General features: G+C 39.0%; 1 gene segment (V, D, J or C); it reads right to left on the bottom strand.

Annotated features, from left to right (window-relative positions):
- Positions 1 to 18,782, bottom strand: part of LOC114652473 (immunoglobulin kappa variable 3-11-like) — a 43,884-nt gene that overhangs the window by 24,539 nt on the left and 563 nt on the right.

Below are 18,782 nucleotides of genomic sequence, written 5' to 3'. Positions count from 1 at the left end.
TTTTTTATTACACTGTCTGCACTCTTTATCTTTAAACCAACATTCAGTCGGAACGTGCGATTTTTTTCCACATCTAAAACAGGATGGCATTTTCTCAGCGTGCTTTGCTACAACCTTATTGAGGCTGCACTGTGAAGTCACTTTTCTCTTAAATTCTAAGGCGTCTTTTTCCGCCGTTTCCATTGAAATCGCTATTTCCTGTGCGCGCTGTAATGTTAAATCTCTTTCTGTGAGGAGCCGTTTCTGTATGCTCTCGTTGTGAAGCCCGCACATGAGTCGATCTCTTAGCGCGTCGGACAAGCCCTCGCCAAAATTACAGTGCTCTGGATGCCGCCTTAGCGCAGCAATATAGTCCGCAATTGACTCGTGTTTCTGCTGGTCCCGTTTATGAAAGCGGAACCGCTCGGCAATAATCATCGGCTTTGGGTTCAAATGTGCTTGCAATATTTCCACAATATCTTTAAATTATTTTTCTGCGGGTTTCAACGGTACCACTAGACTGCGCAACAGATTATAAGTTTTCGGACCCATTACACTTAAAAGCACAGCCACCTTTCTCTCATCCCCGATATCGTTTGCAAGGCAGTAATAATAATAATTCATTACATTTATATAGCGCTTTTCTCAGTACTCAAAGCGCTATCCACACAGGGAGGAACGTGGAAGCGAACCCACGATCTACTGCTCAAGTCTTTCAATGTAAGTAGCCCATTCCTCCTCGGTGCTGTCAAAAACAGCCATTTGTCCTACACATCCATACATCTTGTTTCAAATTCTTAAGATTTTCTTTACTCACTTCTGTGTTTTATCCGTGTCTCTTCTGGCAGGCCCAGGGTGCGCTCTTCAGTATGCCACGCAGCTCATAGAAAACATGGAAATTCAGTCAATGCAAAGCGGAGAAGCTCAGTTTGTTTTGAACAGTCAGCATGCGGCAGGTTTTTTTTTTTTTTTTCTCGTCGCCAATTCTGTTGTGTTTTTACACTTAAACCAACAGTATAATAGTAAGTTAATAAAGACAGACACAAATACAGCAATTACCAAACTTCCACCATTTTATGTATAAAACAAGTTCCGGCTGTAACGTGCACCTTAATACCAGGGTGCAGGTGTAGCGGCTTTAGAATGGCTGCTGGTGATTTGGAAGAAGACAGACACAGCAATTCTGCCGTTTATTCTACAAAAGCGTCATCCAGCCTTTTTCTACATGACAAGCAGTAATGGGCACAGTCAGCACATGTAACGTCAGGCGCTCTCTGTCTCCTGTAGCAAGCCAAACAATATACCAATGAGGATGGATCTCCGCTAAGCCAAACAGTTTTCTGCCGACCAAAAGTGACAACAGAACCTCAAAACACATCAACAACCACATGGCGTGATGTTTCCATTCAGTTTCAGACAGAAAACACTCATTTAAAACTTGTCAGCTTATACAAGAGACGGAGAGTATTGAGAAGCGCCTTACCTGCAAAAGCGTCATCCAGCTTTTGCCAGGAGTCTGCTGTACGTCACATGTGCGTCCTATGGGTGTTACATTAATTAAAGACACACACACACACAACAGACAAATAGGAACTATATACAACAGATACAATGATTACATTCACATTGAACAAAATTCACCATATATAAAACAGAAGAATTTCAGTATAAAAAAAAATAGTTTTGAGAATGTTCACAACAAAACAAACTAACTCAGCCACACAGGCACATCACACATTCAATGCAATTATTTGAAACATTAAATAGACCTTATATTTAGTATTAAATTCTTACATATACATAACACCCGGGTCTCCTAAATGCGAGGCAGCAGCGCTACCCACTGCACCACCGTGCCGCCACATCAAGTAAATTTGTCGTAAAATTCTTCCAAAGGACTATAGAACCTATGAGGTTTATTTTCTCTAGGAAAGTTCTCATCTGGGGACTTCTCTTTCATTTCCTACATTAACAGGAGACCGTTAATTTTGAAGGTTTCATTTATTTTTACTGATTTATCTATTTATTGTAAAGATTTGTATTATCATGTATTAGTTGTATTATTTCGTATTTTTCGCATATTTGTGAATCTGCACATTGATTTTGAGCAAATTTAATAAATCGATGCATCCGGTTTTGAAAATAAATGGTGAAGTACAGAAAATGGCACATCAGTTCTAATTGTTTATTGTATCCAATTCTTTCCAAGCAGAATATAAAAGAAGAAATAACACCAATTGTTTTTGACTGTACAAAAAAAAAAACGCTGGAAGGGTGAAATTGTTTCAAAATTTGAATCAAATGTTAAGTCCTCTGTAAATAAAGAAGAGTTGTGAGTCACCATTAGTAATGAAATCCAAGGTGGACATGTTATATTAGGACAAGACTAAAGAAGTCAGCCAAGTGCGATTTATATTTCTCCCATAACTGTGTTGGAGATGAAGGAGAGCAGGCGGTCAATATGATTGCAAACAATGTACGAATTTGACTTGGATGTGACGTGTTGCACGCGTCATTAATGTACACATCCCAGTGTCGGTCGGTCTCCAATAAATTCAGAGCCTGAGATGTACTTCGGAAAGTGGCATGTGTACCGCCGTTGACAATTCTCAATTGCTGGAAAGACGTTGGACCGGGCGCATTTACCAACAGCATGTGAACAAAGAAGCATTCATCTTGATTAGGATGCACGGTGTACAGTCTGCCTATCGTAGTTTCTTTGAATATGCCAGGTTGTCTGTTGACTCGCTCTCCTCGTTTGCGTTGTTCAAATGATTTTCTACTCGCATTCCATGAGTAATACGTAGGCACTTCCGAATACAGCAGTGTTTTCGCAAACGCGTCATTTTGGCATAACATAAAGAAAGCAGTTAACGTTGTAGCCGGTGGATTCAGGGCTATTTGTTGCACATTTGCAGCTGTGAAATAAACGCGTTGTCCATTTTTTAGATGTACTGCTAAGTGAACAACATCTGGACTTCGTTCATGTATGGGAAATGAAAGAATTCGCCATACAGCTTCATTGCTGCTTATGCATCTTCCAGCCTAATAGGCTACTGTGCGATTTCATCGATATGTATGACCGCATTCCTATCACTTCTTTCTGGTTGCACGGCAAAAACTGCCATGTCGCTGCCTTTATTCACGTACTTACAAAGGTATTTGATGGAAACTTTGAAATAGAATCGTAAAATATTTAGTATGGCGTGTGTTGCTTTTACGTCCAACAGATGGCGCTGTGTTTTCAAAAAAAGCATGTTTTTACCTGTTACAGGTGTGACATCTATATAATATCTATATAAAAACACGCGCGTATTCGAATGCAACGTTGTGTTAAAATTTCAAAGCAATCGGTAAAGAACTTTCGGAGATTTAAGGTTTTGAACAAACGAACATTTACATTTTTATTTATATAGATGTGCTGTATATATATATATATATATATATATATATATATATATATATATATATATATATATATATATATATATGGTTTTGGCAGCCAAGCGCTTTTTTTCCAACCTAGAAGACCTCTCTTGAGATCCGTTTAATCGCCTCGTTGACTGCATGTCTTCCAAGGTAGTTTTTCAATCCCCATTTCCTGCACCGAGTCATCTCCCCTTTTACTTCGTACAGGTCTTTGAACGCACTGAATACTTGTAACTGGTGTCGCCCGTCGGCTATTTTCGACAGGGAATGGAAGCATTTGCCGAGTAACAAAATGTGATTTCGCATTGAAGAAATAGTAAAAACTTGATCACTTGGGTCAATACCTATAGAAATACACACAGCAAATGCAACTGAGAATACACCAGAATCTGTATGATTTAATTGTCGCTGTGCGTCTTCATAAACTATGGGAGGTTTGTAAGGAAACAAAGCACGAAGGAAACGAAGCTGCTCTTCGGTGAGGTTGAATTTTTTATCAGCGTTTAAACTGTCATAGACATGAATTACAGCACCATCATAATAGGTACACACCCAGTGAGTCACTCGTTCAGTAGCTGCAGAAGGTAATATTTGAATATGTGTTGCATTTTGTGGAATGGGCATTATAGGTATGTCAGGAGTCCACATTAGCAAAACCTTTTGAGGTTGGAAAATTGAATGCGCAGCTAAAATTTCGTTGAATTTGCTCATGTGATCTGTTGATAAATAATCATTATTTACCAACTCATTCATTGCAAAATCTGACAGTAGTAAGATCACTCCTTCCATAACACTAAACACTAACACTAAAAAACGGCATCACCGCCGGGAAGAACACTAAATGAGATATAATAAAGAAGTTTAGTAGACTTTTACTTTAACTGCTTTATTATAGCAGGTGAGGGGAATCTGGCACACGCTTGTTGTTGCCGCTCCTCCCTGTTAACAACACTTTCAGCAAAATTCGCCTTAATTCTGCACTTTCTTACACTTGTTTTATTTCGTTTATTGTACGTGTAGTTCGTGGGTACAGCTGACTCGAATTGCATGGATTTGGCTTAACATTTACAGATTTTATGGACTCCACTTTACTGGGAACAGCTGAGTCTGTGGATCACGGGAGGAGACCTACGAACATTTCTTTGTACCTGGCGATCTAGCACCTCGGGATGATCTGTCTCCGTGATTATATTCGCTATGCTGATCTGCTCCCGTTTCATCTTACAGTACCCTACGACAGGGAACTGATCTGATGTTCATACTAACCTGGTTTATGGCTTATGGCTCCGGAACGATCACGCCTGAAATTACCAAGCGTTACTGTTTATGGCTGTGTATTGGAACATCCAAATCCTGCTTCCCCCTCCTGCTGTCCTTTCTGCTGCTTGCTATCGCCGCTCACCTACGCTACCACACCCGCCTGTCCTACCGGCTCTGTTGTGCTGTGCTGCTTCTACACTGCTATCAGCTAAGTATCACTCACTATTTTAGCGCTTTGAGTACTGAGAAAAGCGCTATATAAATGTAATGAATTATTATGAAAGTAAAACTAAACCGCAACACCGCCGGGAGCACCGGCACACCGCGTCTACTAAACACTAAGAAATAGTGATGGGCTTCTCGATACTCAGGTTTCGACACTGTGTCGAGCTTTCGAAGCTTGCTTCAAATGCGCCCGTCATGTGATTTTGAGGCACGCTAGCGTAATGACGTCATTGATATCTGCTCCGTCAGCAGTCGATTTGGTCACTGTCTACTCTGCTAAAGTGCTTTGGCTCAAAGCTTAAAAGCGGTTAGTTGTTCCTCCTACAGCGATAAGGTGCGTTAACCGGAGTTCAAATCGTAATTGGGGCTCGCATATGTTGAAATAAGGATTTTGTATAAAACAGTTAAGTAGTACTTGTCTGAAAGTTAACAAATATGTTTTGGAGACATTATGAACGATTTACATGAGGCTCCTTTTTCCTTGGTGTGGAATCGTGTCCACCTAGAATTTGTAACAAATTAATGAGCATATTTTTGCGTAAGGTAGCACGTATTATAACAATCCAGAATCTACTCTACCCCATGTCGATCATATCATACTAAAGCCGACGTGGTCATTACACCAGTATATGCGCAAGACACTCTCATTAAACGTTTTTACTATTCAGTGATTCCCAGATCTGTAGCTGATTTGTATTATTGATTTCCAAAAAGCAATGTGAGTAAAAGCGTGTGCTGCATAACTAATCACAACTGTCTTTAAAACAGAATCAGCGCCATCAACAGTGTCTTCTGCAATTTTAGGAAAGCTTCGGGATTTCTGCCTAAATGAGACAAAAAAATTGTAAAGAAACTTTGCGAATTCATCCAGAGGTGAACATAAAGATCACTCAAGTACTGACAAGAAGGAGCAGCTGGATAAGCACATCTGGAGCCAAACTTTCAAAAAAGCACCTGACTTTGTCAGCAACATCCTTTCCTTCTGAATGCATCTTATTCTGAATGCAACAACAGAGTAAATCATTGATGTAAATAGAATTGCAGATAGAGTAAGCTTTTGTCGTTTCTGTATTCTTAAACTATCTTCCAGTTCCACAATCCCCCGCAGTCACTGTCACGTTTAACGTTCCCTGGTCCTCGCCTGTCTTGTAACCCAAAGCATCAACACTCAGTTTCATTCAAGGCTTTACCATCCTTCCTTTCATAGACATAAAAGAAGACACACATTTCCTCTACATACGTGTCCAATAATAATAGTAAACTGGCAGGAACAAAAAAAAGCACAAGATGGGAATATTCATGACAAGAGCCTTGGCATCAGGGTGAGAATGTGCCTTGTCACCCATTACGTGAGCTCGTCGGCCACCCTTCAGTTGCACTGGCACACCTTACACTCTGGGGCAAATGCAATGGAGAATACCGACAATGTACACCTTCAGAAGTGGAATAAATCGACTGTATAAGTAGAACATTTTTGATAAACTATGAATTTTGTTAATCATAAACAATGCAACATAACTATTATTTGTGTTGTTACTTTTTATTTATTCTCACCAAACGTTACATATCTACATGGGAAATGAACATGGGTAATATGTTTATAATCATTCTCACTAAAATACACCTTCAAAATATATTAATGAGCAAACTGAGCCACATTGGCCTTTAGGAAATATCAAAAAGCGTGTGCGCTGTCATTTAGGACAGAATGCATTGTTAATTTGACACACTCTCTACTGATGCGATGTCACAAAAAAAAAGAAACAGCACAGTCCATGCAAACTCATATCCTCCTTGGTTTTTGACCTTATGATTAATTGTCAATATCAAATCAATAAAGTCATTTTAAGAAGATGACAAGTCTGCTATAGTCAGTTCAATTAACGCTCCTTTTAAAAAGTTTGCTTATACCGAATATAAATCAGAATCTCAATGATGTGGGACTCGCGAGTAGTAACGAATAATATGTGACACTGAGAAATTATAATTCCTAATAACAGGAACAAGTAAAAACTACGACTTCCTAAAACGGACACTGTAAATGTAGGCATTTCAATAAATAATTTAGGAGACTTGTGTGTGCATTTCAATACCAATTTAAGAACTACGTAGGCTACCTGTTGTACTATAAACGCTACCTCAAGCAGCACTTAACAGTAAATAGTCTAACAGGACAATGACTGACTGAAACGAAGATGCTGCGCCGCTACAATAAAGGTTCACACTGTCATTCTGCATGTTTAGAAGGCGCTGATTGGCTGAAACTGTTTATACCGAATTGTCTGAAATTGGTAGTGCCGTATAGCGATCAGAAACGAAAAGACACATTTAGGCATGCTGCACAGTAGTTTGTTTTTCTACAATACAAATTCAGTACGACACCAGGGTCTCCAAACACACAAATATGAAGCTTATTACGTTTTACAGTGAAACTCTTTACATACACAATATAATTAGGGACGTGTGCCCCCTGCCCGACTACGGCGGCCCAACCTTCCCTCGACAGCTCGATTCGCTCGCTATCCGTCCAAGCTGAAAATATTGTTAAATGGAAGAATTGAAAAAAAAAAACCCTTTCATAAGTGGAGGATCAACGACGCGAACCGCTGGTGTTTTTACCGAGAGACAGTTGCGATACCATTGAGCCACCTCATCAGGATAATCACAGAGCTTCGCACAACTGAACTACTACTACTGTTCTTATTGTGGCGGATGTGGAAATATGTTGTTTGACATATGCACGTTAAATTGGTTTAATTGACATGAGAGTATCATTGTTGTACAGTATTCTCCTAATGAAGACAAAAAAAACTATATTTATAGATGTATACTACAGGATATGACGTATGGTTTTGAACAAAATTATGCGTTCCATAAAAAGGTTGCACGATTTACCTAATCTTTTTATATATATAAAGTTGATATATGACAATATATCTTTGACACTATGTATCAGACAAAGGAAATCACAGCAATCCACAAGAACAATAATTACTTCTCAGCAACTACCTGAATTGTAGTTTAACTATATTAACTGAAGTGTGTAATGTCAATACGAATTACAAAATATAACTAGAGAGTTAAGTGTCAGATAGACTCTCAAAATATAGAGGTCAATGCCTTTGAGTGTGCTGAGGCTTCACAAAGATTCAGTAACCAGTGACCATGTCTGCTCGAGGCTTCGAAGCCCTATCATGATCCAATCTCAGTACTACGCATGTCTGAGGCTTCAAATCAACATTCGAAGACCGTCATGACACAATCTCAGTACTACGCATGTCTGAGGATTCGAATTTGCTCGAGGCTTCGAAGCCTCAGTTAACCCAGTGCGCATGTCTGAGGCTTCGAATCTGCTTTCGAAGCCTCAGGTAACCCAGTGCGCATGTCTGAGGCTTCGAATCTGCTTTCGAAGCCTCAGGTAACCCAGTGCGCATGTCTGAGGCTTCGAATCTGCTTTCAAAGCCTCAGGTAACCCAGTGCGCATGTCTGAGGCTTCGAATCTGCTTTCGAAGCCTCAGGTAACCCAGTGCGCATGTCTGAGGCTTCGAATCTGCTTTCGAAGCCTCAGGTAACCCAGTGCGCATGTCTGAGGCTTCGGATCCCCGTCGTGATCTCAGTACTACGCATGTCTGAGGCTTCGGAGCCCCGTTCGAAGCCCGTCATGACACAATCTCAGTACTACGCATGTCTGAGGCTTCGGAGCTCTGTCATGATGCAATCTCAGTATGCATGTCTGCTCAGTGCTTCTAACCAAGCTTGATGATTCCAGTGTGCATGTCTGCTTAATGCTTCGAATCATTATTCATCGAGCTCCAGTTTGAAGTACATATGGCATCAACAGTGTTCAAAAACTCGACAGAATTCCCATTGAAATGAATGTTTGTGGATAATCCATACATGTTAAATGATTGTTCCCGATAATACTTTGTGGCAAAAAATAAAATTATAAATTATACATCATACAAATGCCAACTTGTAGAATGCATAATGCTGCAAAGAAGAGCTTTAGTAATACAGGTTGACGACACATCTCTCACTATAATACTCTCATAAATATCCATTCTTCACCTCATGCAACGTTTTCATGCAACACTGAACGTATGTCATATAGTATACATATATAATTGTTTTTGTCTTCATTACATACATACATACATACATACATAAAAAACATGCATTATATATATCCACCCTGCTGAAAACAGTAGTGGTGCAGCAGTAGCGTTGCCGTTCCATAATAAGGCTTTCGTGGGTTCGGGTCCCACGTCCACCCATTGTGAATTATGACCCAAAAGATTCTGTTTTTCTTTTTTTTTTTCCATTTAACAGGAAATTCCACCGTGGACCGAGAGTGAGCAAGGCGAGAACACTAGTAAAAATATATCAAATGGAAATGGGCATCTTGTTTTATGTCTATAACAAAAAAAAAATGAGTGACGATTTCAACTGTTATTGTAGTTGTTGATGGCGGGTTTAGCGGTTTAAAATTTTAAATATTAAATTAATAAGGTGGAATGTGTTCTTACTTTGAGTGTTGGGGGGGGGGGGGGGGGGGGGGAGCTACACGGTACATGTGTTAGTAACTGGGATTGCGCCTCTATAACTGGAAGATTGCTTAGGAATGATACAGACTGGACAATTATATGTTTTAGGAAATGTTTTATTATTGCACTGTGCTGTGACTAAGACAACTTTTTACTGATTGCCTGTCCGGACCTTGAAGATGTGTTCACGACGGAGGGATGCTGTTGTTAAAAGCAAATGCTTTTTCGGCAGCAGGTCCAGATGTGTTTATCCCACTGCTTTTTGTTTTTGCCTCAGCACTCAAGAGGATCTTTAATGCTGACCTTGATAGTGAAATGCTCACTTGATGCATGCACTGCTCACCTTGGTGTATCTCGTGTGTGTCTGTGTGTCGGTGTGCCGGTGACTGATCTGCGCCGTGTCTCTCAGCCTCTCTGATGTGCTCCTGATTGACACCTTTGAATGTTTGTTGCAGCAGAGCAAATTCAACCTGATCTACCACAGTGGGTTTGTTATCACCTTATACAATAGAGGGGTTCATGGACGTCAAATGGCAATGAATAGAAGATGAATAAATGTAAATACGTGAGCTGCCTTACGCAATTAGTCATCGCATTTTGATGGCCATTCTAAGTGGGGATGATTCCCGAACAGATCTCTTATGCAATCCTTCCACAGTAGACTATCTCTCAAAATTATTTAGTTCAAATTGGTTATAAAGATTTCACTCGAGATTATTTTTTTAATTATTATTAATTATGATGAATCTTTAGTTCGGATCGAACTCGGGATAGCACTACGCTCAGAATTTTAAAAGCAACCACCTTAGTTAATTGAGCCACTGACATTTCTTTGTAGCGAACTCGTTACTTTTGAGCTCCAAAAAATATTGTAAAGTATTAATAAATTAAATATTTTAATACTTGATCGAATAATAACATCTGTGATTTAAGGATTTCACCTTTTCTTTCTCAAATGTGCTTACCTATATCATGGCAAAGTACAGGGATAAACCTTTATTTTCTGTCTACTCCGTTTTAATTTAGTCAGACCAAAGAAAACATTTAAGGCTATTAAATGTGATCTCAAGAAAAGATCAGGGTTAATTATAATACTAATAACAGGAGCGATTATAATGATACAGTGCAAAAGTAAATACTAATTGAAAGAGCCGGGAATCCATGAGGTGAGGCGTCTTATTTTGTTTAACTCTTGCTATCGTATAGTGCATTCTGCCTGTCGGCGTTAGTTATATTTATATTTTTTAGACATTAGACACTAGAAGCTGCTGACGAACCCTTCTCTTCGTTGTCAGTCTGTAGCTGCGAAAAAATAAAAGTAATAAGAGTTGTGACAGACGTCATTGAAGTGGATCATAAGTTTGTGCAACGTTAATGAAAATGGCCAGGAGGTGTCACGAGAGAGGCGAGTGTCAAATGCTTCGAAGCTTCGATACGATTTCCGACACAATTGCTTCAAACGTGTTGATGCTTCGTGAGGCTTCACTCCGCCCATCACTACTAAGAAACACTAAAGGAAAAAATACTATTCAGTAAGTACCGCATCTACTAAACAGTTATTCAGTAAAGGAGAAAGGACTAACTCAGCTCGGAGCGAAATGAAGTGAATGAAATGAGGTGAATGGGAGGGGAGATGGTCACGTGACTCCAATACCAGCCTTAACTCTCCGTCCCTCCACAAACACACAAACACAGCCACACGGATCCCAACTCTCCTTTATAGATATAGATAATAATAATAATTAATAATACATTACATTTATATAGCACTTTTCTCAGTATTCATATTTTATTATTATGCTATGTTGAATCAAAAATGTTAGCCTGTCTTCTTTGTATATTCATGCATTCTGTCATATACTCATGAAGGTGTGTTATGTATATGGATGTGTTTGCACTTGCATACACACCATACACTCACACTTTCACTTGCATATCTCCTTTATAATTGTAATATTCTGCAGCTTTGTTTGAAGCTTTCCTTTTTAACTTATGCTATTTATATTATTTGCATGTGATGTCTTGCACCTCTAAATCTACCAAGCGAAATTCCTGTATATTAAGTACTGGTGAATAAAAGTGATTCTGATTCTGATCCTTGCATGATTTCTCTGCATTTTTGTGCATTCATTTTCCCCTCTACTCTCAAATGCCTTCCAGGACCTGCTGCAGAGAAGCGTCTTCTCAGCATCATGTCACCACTATGGTGTGTTTTTTATAATGTGTAGTGTTTGGCTTATACCAAACATAACATCTAGTTGGATGTCCACAAAGCTCAAATTTGGTCTCATTGGACCATAGAACATTCTTCCAGTTGACTTCGGAGTCTCCCAAGTACATTCTGGCAAATTGTAGTTGAGATGTTCTCCCAATCCATTAATGTCGCTGCTGACGTAAATAAACCTCCCAAATCAGTGACTGTTTTTTAACATGGTATGTTAAAGCACCACAGCAGGGTGAAGCCTGTCTAGATTTAGTTTGTTGTAATAACCAGGATAGAATTGAGGGTGTAAATGTGATTGAGCCACTAGGGTCAAGTGACCAGAATATAATGCAGTTCTGAATGATTTGGAAGAGTGTGGGTGCAAAGACTAAAATTGTTAAGTTTAACTTTGGTAGGACAAATTTTGAGCAGATGCGACAACGTCTAAGGAGGATAGACTGGGATAAGATTTTAAGTGTGGAGACAGTCGAGGAGCAGTGGAACAGGTTTAAAAATGTTTTACATGTAATGCAGAACAGGTACATATTTAAATTTGGGATTAGTAGGCAATTAAAAAAAACTCTTGGCTAATAAAGAGTTGAAAAAGAAACTAAAAAGGAAATAAACAGCTATATAAGGTTTATATTGTTAATAACTCCAATGTGATTCATAGGGCAGCTCCTGCTCCTATCTGTTGCTCAGAAGGAGTGACCCGACAACTGGAGTGCTGTTGCTCCACATGGGGCTTCTTCCCTGACAGCCTTGTCTCCTTTCTTCTACATCAGCTCTGCTTCAGTTCTGACATTTTCTCTTTATCTTCCACTTGATTTTTACCTCTGTTCTCTCTTTCAATCTCCTTCTCTGTCAGTTTTACTCACAGACCCCTTGTTCTCTCCAGTGAATGCAGCAGCACTGTTTTTATTTAAAAACATTGCACCACCATGGACCCCTAACTAACTTGCTTCACCACACTATCTATCTATCTATCTATCTATCTATCTATCTATCTATCTATCTATCTATCTATCTATCTATCTATCTATCTATCTATCTATCTATCTATCTATCTATCTATCTATCTATCTATCTATCTATCTATCTATCTATCTATCTATCTATCTATCTATCTATCTATCTATCTATCTATCATAGAAAATGGTATTCTTAAAATTGGTAATCTCTCCTGTAAAAGCTAGCCTGGCCACAGGCAGACATGACAGCAATGTCCAAAAAACACGCTTTATTTACTATAATATTTACAGTTTTGTTCCACACACTATTTCTCAGTCCTTTCTCTCTTCGGCCGCCTCCACTCCTCTCTCACAAGCTCCTTCTTCCTCCTCCCGACTCCGGTTCCTCAAAGAGAGTGAGGTGACCCGTTTCATCAGGCCCCGAATGTGTTCCAGGTGCTCAGTGATGGTCTTCTGGCAGCACTACCTGGTGTGGTGGAAGTGCTGTCCTCCAGGGCTCAGGAACCATCCAGGCAGCCCCTTGGTTGGTCCACGGACCCCCGCAGGGTTGAGTTTTCAAGCTCCGTATCCATGGCCCTTGATGGAAATCAGGGGGGCTGCCCTCTTGCATCCAGGGAAGATATTGCCCCTTTCCCAGTCCTTCCATGATAGGAAAGGGAAGCATGAAACCTTGGGCTGGTGATTGATAACCCATTATATTTTATTGACCTCAATGCCACCATTTTTTGTTCATGCAGATTCACAAAATCAGACCATATCCAACAGAGTATGCAGCCCAATTTCTGGTCCAGGCATTGGTCTTGTCATACCTTGACTACTGAAACGCTCTACTGGCAGGAGTACCTACATGTGCTACCAAGCCACTGCAGATGATTCAAAATGCTGTGGCACTTCTTTTATACAACCAGCTAAGACAGGCACATAACACTCCTCTTTAGTGGCTGCAACACTGACTACCTATACTAGCAGTAGAGTGTTGTACCGTGTTAGCCATAGATTGATACAGGAGAAAGTAGGGTGAAATGACAACTTTTATTGGCTAACTAAATAGATTACAAATGCAAGCTTTTGAGGCAGCTAAGGCCCCTTCATCATAGATTACTTTTTCCTGTACCTTTACCAGCACACATGAAATTGAAATCCTTGATGTTGGACTAAGGAGGTCGTCAATGTATGTGGAGGCGCTCGTGAGGTCCTATCTTCCTTCTTGACCACTGCTAATGAATGGAGTCTGTTGATTTCACCGCTGCATTGAATCAAATCACAATCCAGACTCTTTTCATGTGTAGCTTCTAGCTGCTGGAACGAGCTGCCCAAACAGCTGACTCCCTCACTGAAGACTCTGGTGTTCTGTGAATATACTTGTACAGTATGTCTAATTTATATTAGGTTTCATGATAGGTTCTTGTCACTAAGGAAAGACGAACTAGTCTTGCATCATTCTGTTTGTCTTAAAGCTCTGGACTTGTGATGATCAATTTTGTAACCTTGCCCTGAAACACTTCCCTTAAAACAATCCCCCAGTTTGATGGTTATTGGATTATGTTGGTTTGATATTGATTAATGCCACACAGGCAAAATGGTTACCCATCCAAAGCTGTGCCAAGAGAAGGAAAGAAGGTAATGACAGGATGGTAATCTGTTAGGAGTAACTAGTTTAAAATATGTATAATTACCAGAGGGCATTGTTAGCCCTGTTCACATGTAGGAACTCATCAGGTTCATGAGGCCTCGTAGAATGAATGCTCAAATGAAAACACAGTCAAGTATCAGGAATGTAATGTACACTGGAGCCATTAGAGAGTAATGTGATATGATGGCTTACAGAAAACTGAAGGCACTCTGCTATGTCCTAGGTGACTTCAACAAGTCATGTCAAGTTGGGGAGCATGCACTGGCACAGTGCATTGCAGCACCCACTACACGACGAAACAACTCTGGATCCTGGTTTGCAACCCCCCAGGCAGACACGTGGTCCAGTCCCACCCTCCGGAAATGACCCTCTATCTGCCACAGCCAGGTGTTGCGTGGGTGACACCTTGGCCTGGTCAAGCCACTCAGGTCCCCAACAATGAGGATCTTACGAGCCGAATCACCCTCGGGGAAAAGCGCCAAATGGTCGTAGTGTCATAACTGACGCTTCCTCACAATGCAGGTAATGTGCCTCATTCGGGACTCCATGAGCAACCGCTCATTCGACACAAAGTCAAACCAGCGGTACCAAGGATTTTCTGGAGAGACACAGATAGATAGATAGATAGATAGATAGATAGATAGATAGATAGATAGATAGATAGATAGATAGATAGATAGATAGATAGATAGATAGATAGATAGATAGATAGATAGATAGATAGATAGATAGATAGATAGATAGATAGATAGATAGATAGATAGATAGATACTTCATTAATAATTGAGAAGAAAGGGCTTTGGTGAGACAAAAACTTAATGTAAGGGAGTAACTGCTGCCTGAGTGTGGAAGACAAGATGGATTTTGACTGTTTTTTATTAATAACTTGTAGACTGTTTTAAGATAGAGTTTAATTAACAAAACCCCATTTTTTGTTGACACCACTTGCCAGTGGACACAGGCTTTAGAGTGCATGTTGATTGTGTCTTCTTGCAAAAATGACTCTGTCTGGGTTTTTTGTGTCAAAATAATATCTCCTGAAATATCTGAAAAAGAGAAATTGCAAGGACTGCATGTCCCTAAATGTGCCATAATAAATCAGTATTTGATTCAAGTTCATTAAAGTAAACATTTTGTGTGTTTTCAGTTTGGACACTTTCCACTTCTTGAATATATGCCAAAATGAAATCGCCTTTTAATAATTTTGTCATCAATTTCATTTAAACAGTTTTTATTTCTTTATATCCCGAATGAAGAAAACAAGGGTGCAGAGGAACTGAGCCATTTTTGCTTCAGGTCCCATCTTTGTGCCTTAGCCAGGGTGTTATAATTACTGGCAGGGGGTTAAAGGGACTCAATCATGCAAATCACCTGCCTTGGTTAACTGGACAACCTGGAAGGTGAATCCAATAAACTAAACTAGCATAATTCATGTCGGGTTTTGACTATTCACATCTTATTTTTGTTTTTTTAAATATAGCACTTGTGACAGATTTTCCTGGGCAGATATAATTCCTGATAATTGTGCTTTGTTCAGTGAAGTGGCAATACAGTATTTATACTAATACATTATTAAGTGGCTAATTCAATATTTTCCAGGCAGCATTCTGCAAGTGATGGTGCTGATATGAACATTTTAAGGTCTTTTCATAAGCCCTGAAGTGAATACTATTTAATATACTCCTACAGTTTTAACAAGAAAAACAAGAAAAAGGTATTAGAATCAAGCAAAATTATCTGCCAATATAGTGAGAAAGTTTAACTTGTTAACTTGTTAAATTTTCTAAAAATGAGATTATATATCTTACACATACAAATCTACTCAAGTCAGTTATTCTTAAAATAAAAAAAAACAAGATCTATTATTTCTTTTCAAGATTTTCTGGCTTGTTAAGATTTCATTTTTTGCAGTGTGACTCCATCTTCAAATTTTGTCCACACAACCTCTGAAAAAAAAGACTTTTAATGACACTCTCTAAAGCTGTACACTTCTGAAAACACAGCCTCAGCTTTGTAATGTGGACTGGTGAAAAGACAGACTCTAATCACAAGCTGATTTGTTCGTGTTTACTATGTAGCCCCTTCCTGATTGGATTCTGCTCATTACAATATTTCATTTACTCTCTGTTTATGGAATAAAACCATATTCAAACACAGTGGACATAGAACAGGTGCTTTACATGATGCATATTGTGTTGCTGCATGCATCTAAATTGCGTTTTCTACAGTTTAAATGCTGCATAAATGTGCAAAAGGTAAATAGTTTGTCGGTTGGCACAGTTTTACGATAAATCCATTAACTGTTGGTGTTACCAACTCTTCCAGGATTTCTTCACCAATGCATGCATACCCAATATAGATGAAAGTCTATGTGACATGCCTTTTCAGAAGTTTTAGCGTGGAAAGAGATATTTTTGTAAATGATGTGAAAACACAAGCATAGATGGAGACCAATTTGGTTAAAAATGCCATTTTTCCTTGTGAACATAGGCTTAGACCTGAGGATCATCCCCTGTGTCAAGTGCATGTGCATAGGGGACAGCTAAAGAGCTCTAGGTCCTGTAATTCTACTGCCACTCCAGATGTTGGCGCTATGTTCTAAAGCCTTTTCTCTTCCTCTCTATTCAATGCGGATGACTGATGACTATAACATCTCTGCCATCACTTCCTACCGGAAGGACTCAAACCCAGATGGTCTGCCATCTTTGTTAGTTCTGTGTTGAACTCACGTCTGAAAAGATGTTTCTGCAACTTATTGCATGTTTTTGTTTTTGAACAAATCTTCAATTATACAGGGTCACCAGGCTATACAGTATGTATACGTATCCTTTATGTATGCTGGTGACTCTTTATTGTTGTCTTGTCTCTCTCTTTCACCTCTAGTACTGTAATACATGCACATAATACATGCACATAATTACATGTATGGTTGGTTCTTTAATGTAAGTGACCGTAAAATATTACATGTAAGAAGTAAAAATTCTAAATATGAATACACAATGGGAGGTCTGAAACTTGAAAGGACCTAGGAGTCATAACGAACTCATCACTATCTACATTCAGACAGTGAATGGATGTGATCAAGAAAGCTAATAAGACGTTAGATTATATATCACGATGTGTAGAGCACAAGCCAAAGGAGGTTATGTTTAAGCTTTATAAAGTACTAGTGAGTCTTCATCTGAAGTACTGTGTTCAGTTTTAGTCTCCTTATTACAGGAAAGACAGAGAAAGTCCAGAGAATAGTGACGAGGTTGATTCCAGGATTAAGAGATATGAACAATGAGGTGAAACTAAAAGAAGTGAACCTTTACAGTTTAAGCAAATGCAGATGAGGCGGTGACATAATTATGAAAGGAATTAATACAGTAGATCCTAGTTGTTACTTTAAAATAAACTCTGTATCAAGAACACAGGAAAAATTGTTAAGGGCAGATTTTGAATGAATGTTGCAAATGTTGTCTTTACTCGAAGAACCAGAGATACTTGGAATAAATTATCAAGTAATATGGTGGAGAGTAGGACATCAGAAAAATTTAAAAAATCTCATTTTGATGTTATTTTGGACAATCAAGTTGAATAAGATGGATGAGTTTGTTGGGCTGAATAGCTTGTTCTAGTTCTAATGTTCTGGAGTGGTTCTATCTCAGGTATCAAGAGAAAGAGTAGTCAGTGTGGGTCATGACAGACGAAAGCAACATAGGAAGGGGTGTACTTATGTGGAGGATGATGAGGGCAAGTAAATCAGTCACCCTACAGGTTAGTCAGGGACCCCTTATTGTCATAGGTACTGTAAGGTCTGATATTATTGTTATGTTATTATTACATATTTTTATTACTTTTTCCATGTTACTCACTTTTATGACTAATTCCACACCCATTCTGCTTTAACCTCCTTGGGGTCACTCAGGGTTTGTGGTCGACTCAACTACCTCATATAGGCTACAAGCTCACAATGTAAATAAGGAGATGGCATTTTTACTTTTCTGCAACCTTCTTATTCTAACAGAGGCATTGACTACATTAGTGGTATCTCAGAATCTGCAAAACAAAGTTTCCATTGTTTCCATTATTTATTAATGTTTTTAACATTGGCTTTAAAACTAATCTTACTTCATTAATGCAGGAGTGTTATTTGTAAGAATTATGATTACTTCATTTGTAAAAAGACCCTTTAGGAAACATGAATAAACACCATAAAAGTAAAATAATGAGAAAATAGCTAAAACTTGGAAATTTAACATTTTATAACATCAGTGTTTACTTCAATGAGCCTTCACTATGAGACTTTCTAAGTATCCAGATATCATATTTTATGTATTTGCTGTACACACACTATGGACCTCTTAGTCCCCATGTCATGATATTGTGGTTAACCTTTTGAGGAAATTAGGGCACATTCAGTTAAATGTGTTTAAGCAATTGAGAAAAACTCTAAGGTGCAAAGCCATTGTTATGTTATGTCTCACTTTGTTGCCTCAGTGACTTGACGTTCAGCACCTGCAGCAGACCCCGCTACAGTCTTGTATTTTTGTCGA

This window comes from Erpetoichthys calabaricus, chromosome 5 (assembly GCF_900747795.2).
Source record: "Erpetoichthys calabaricus chromosome 5, fErpCal1.3, whole genome shotgun sequence".
NCBI classification, from domain to species: Eukaryota; Metazoa; Chordata; class Cladistia; order Polypteriformes; family Polypteridae; genus Erpetoichthys; species Erpetoichthys calabaricus.
This window is presented reverse-complemented; position numbering and strand designations above follow the sequence as displayed.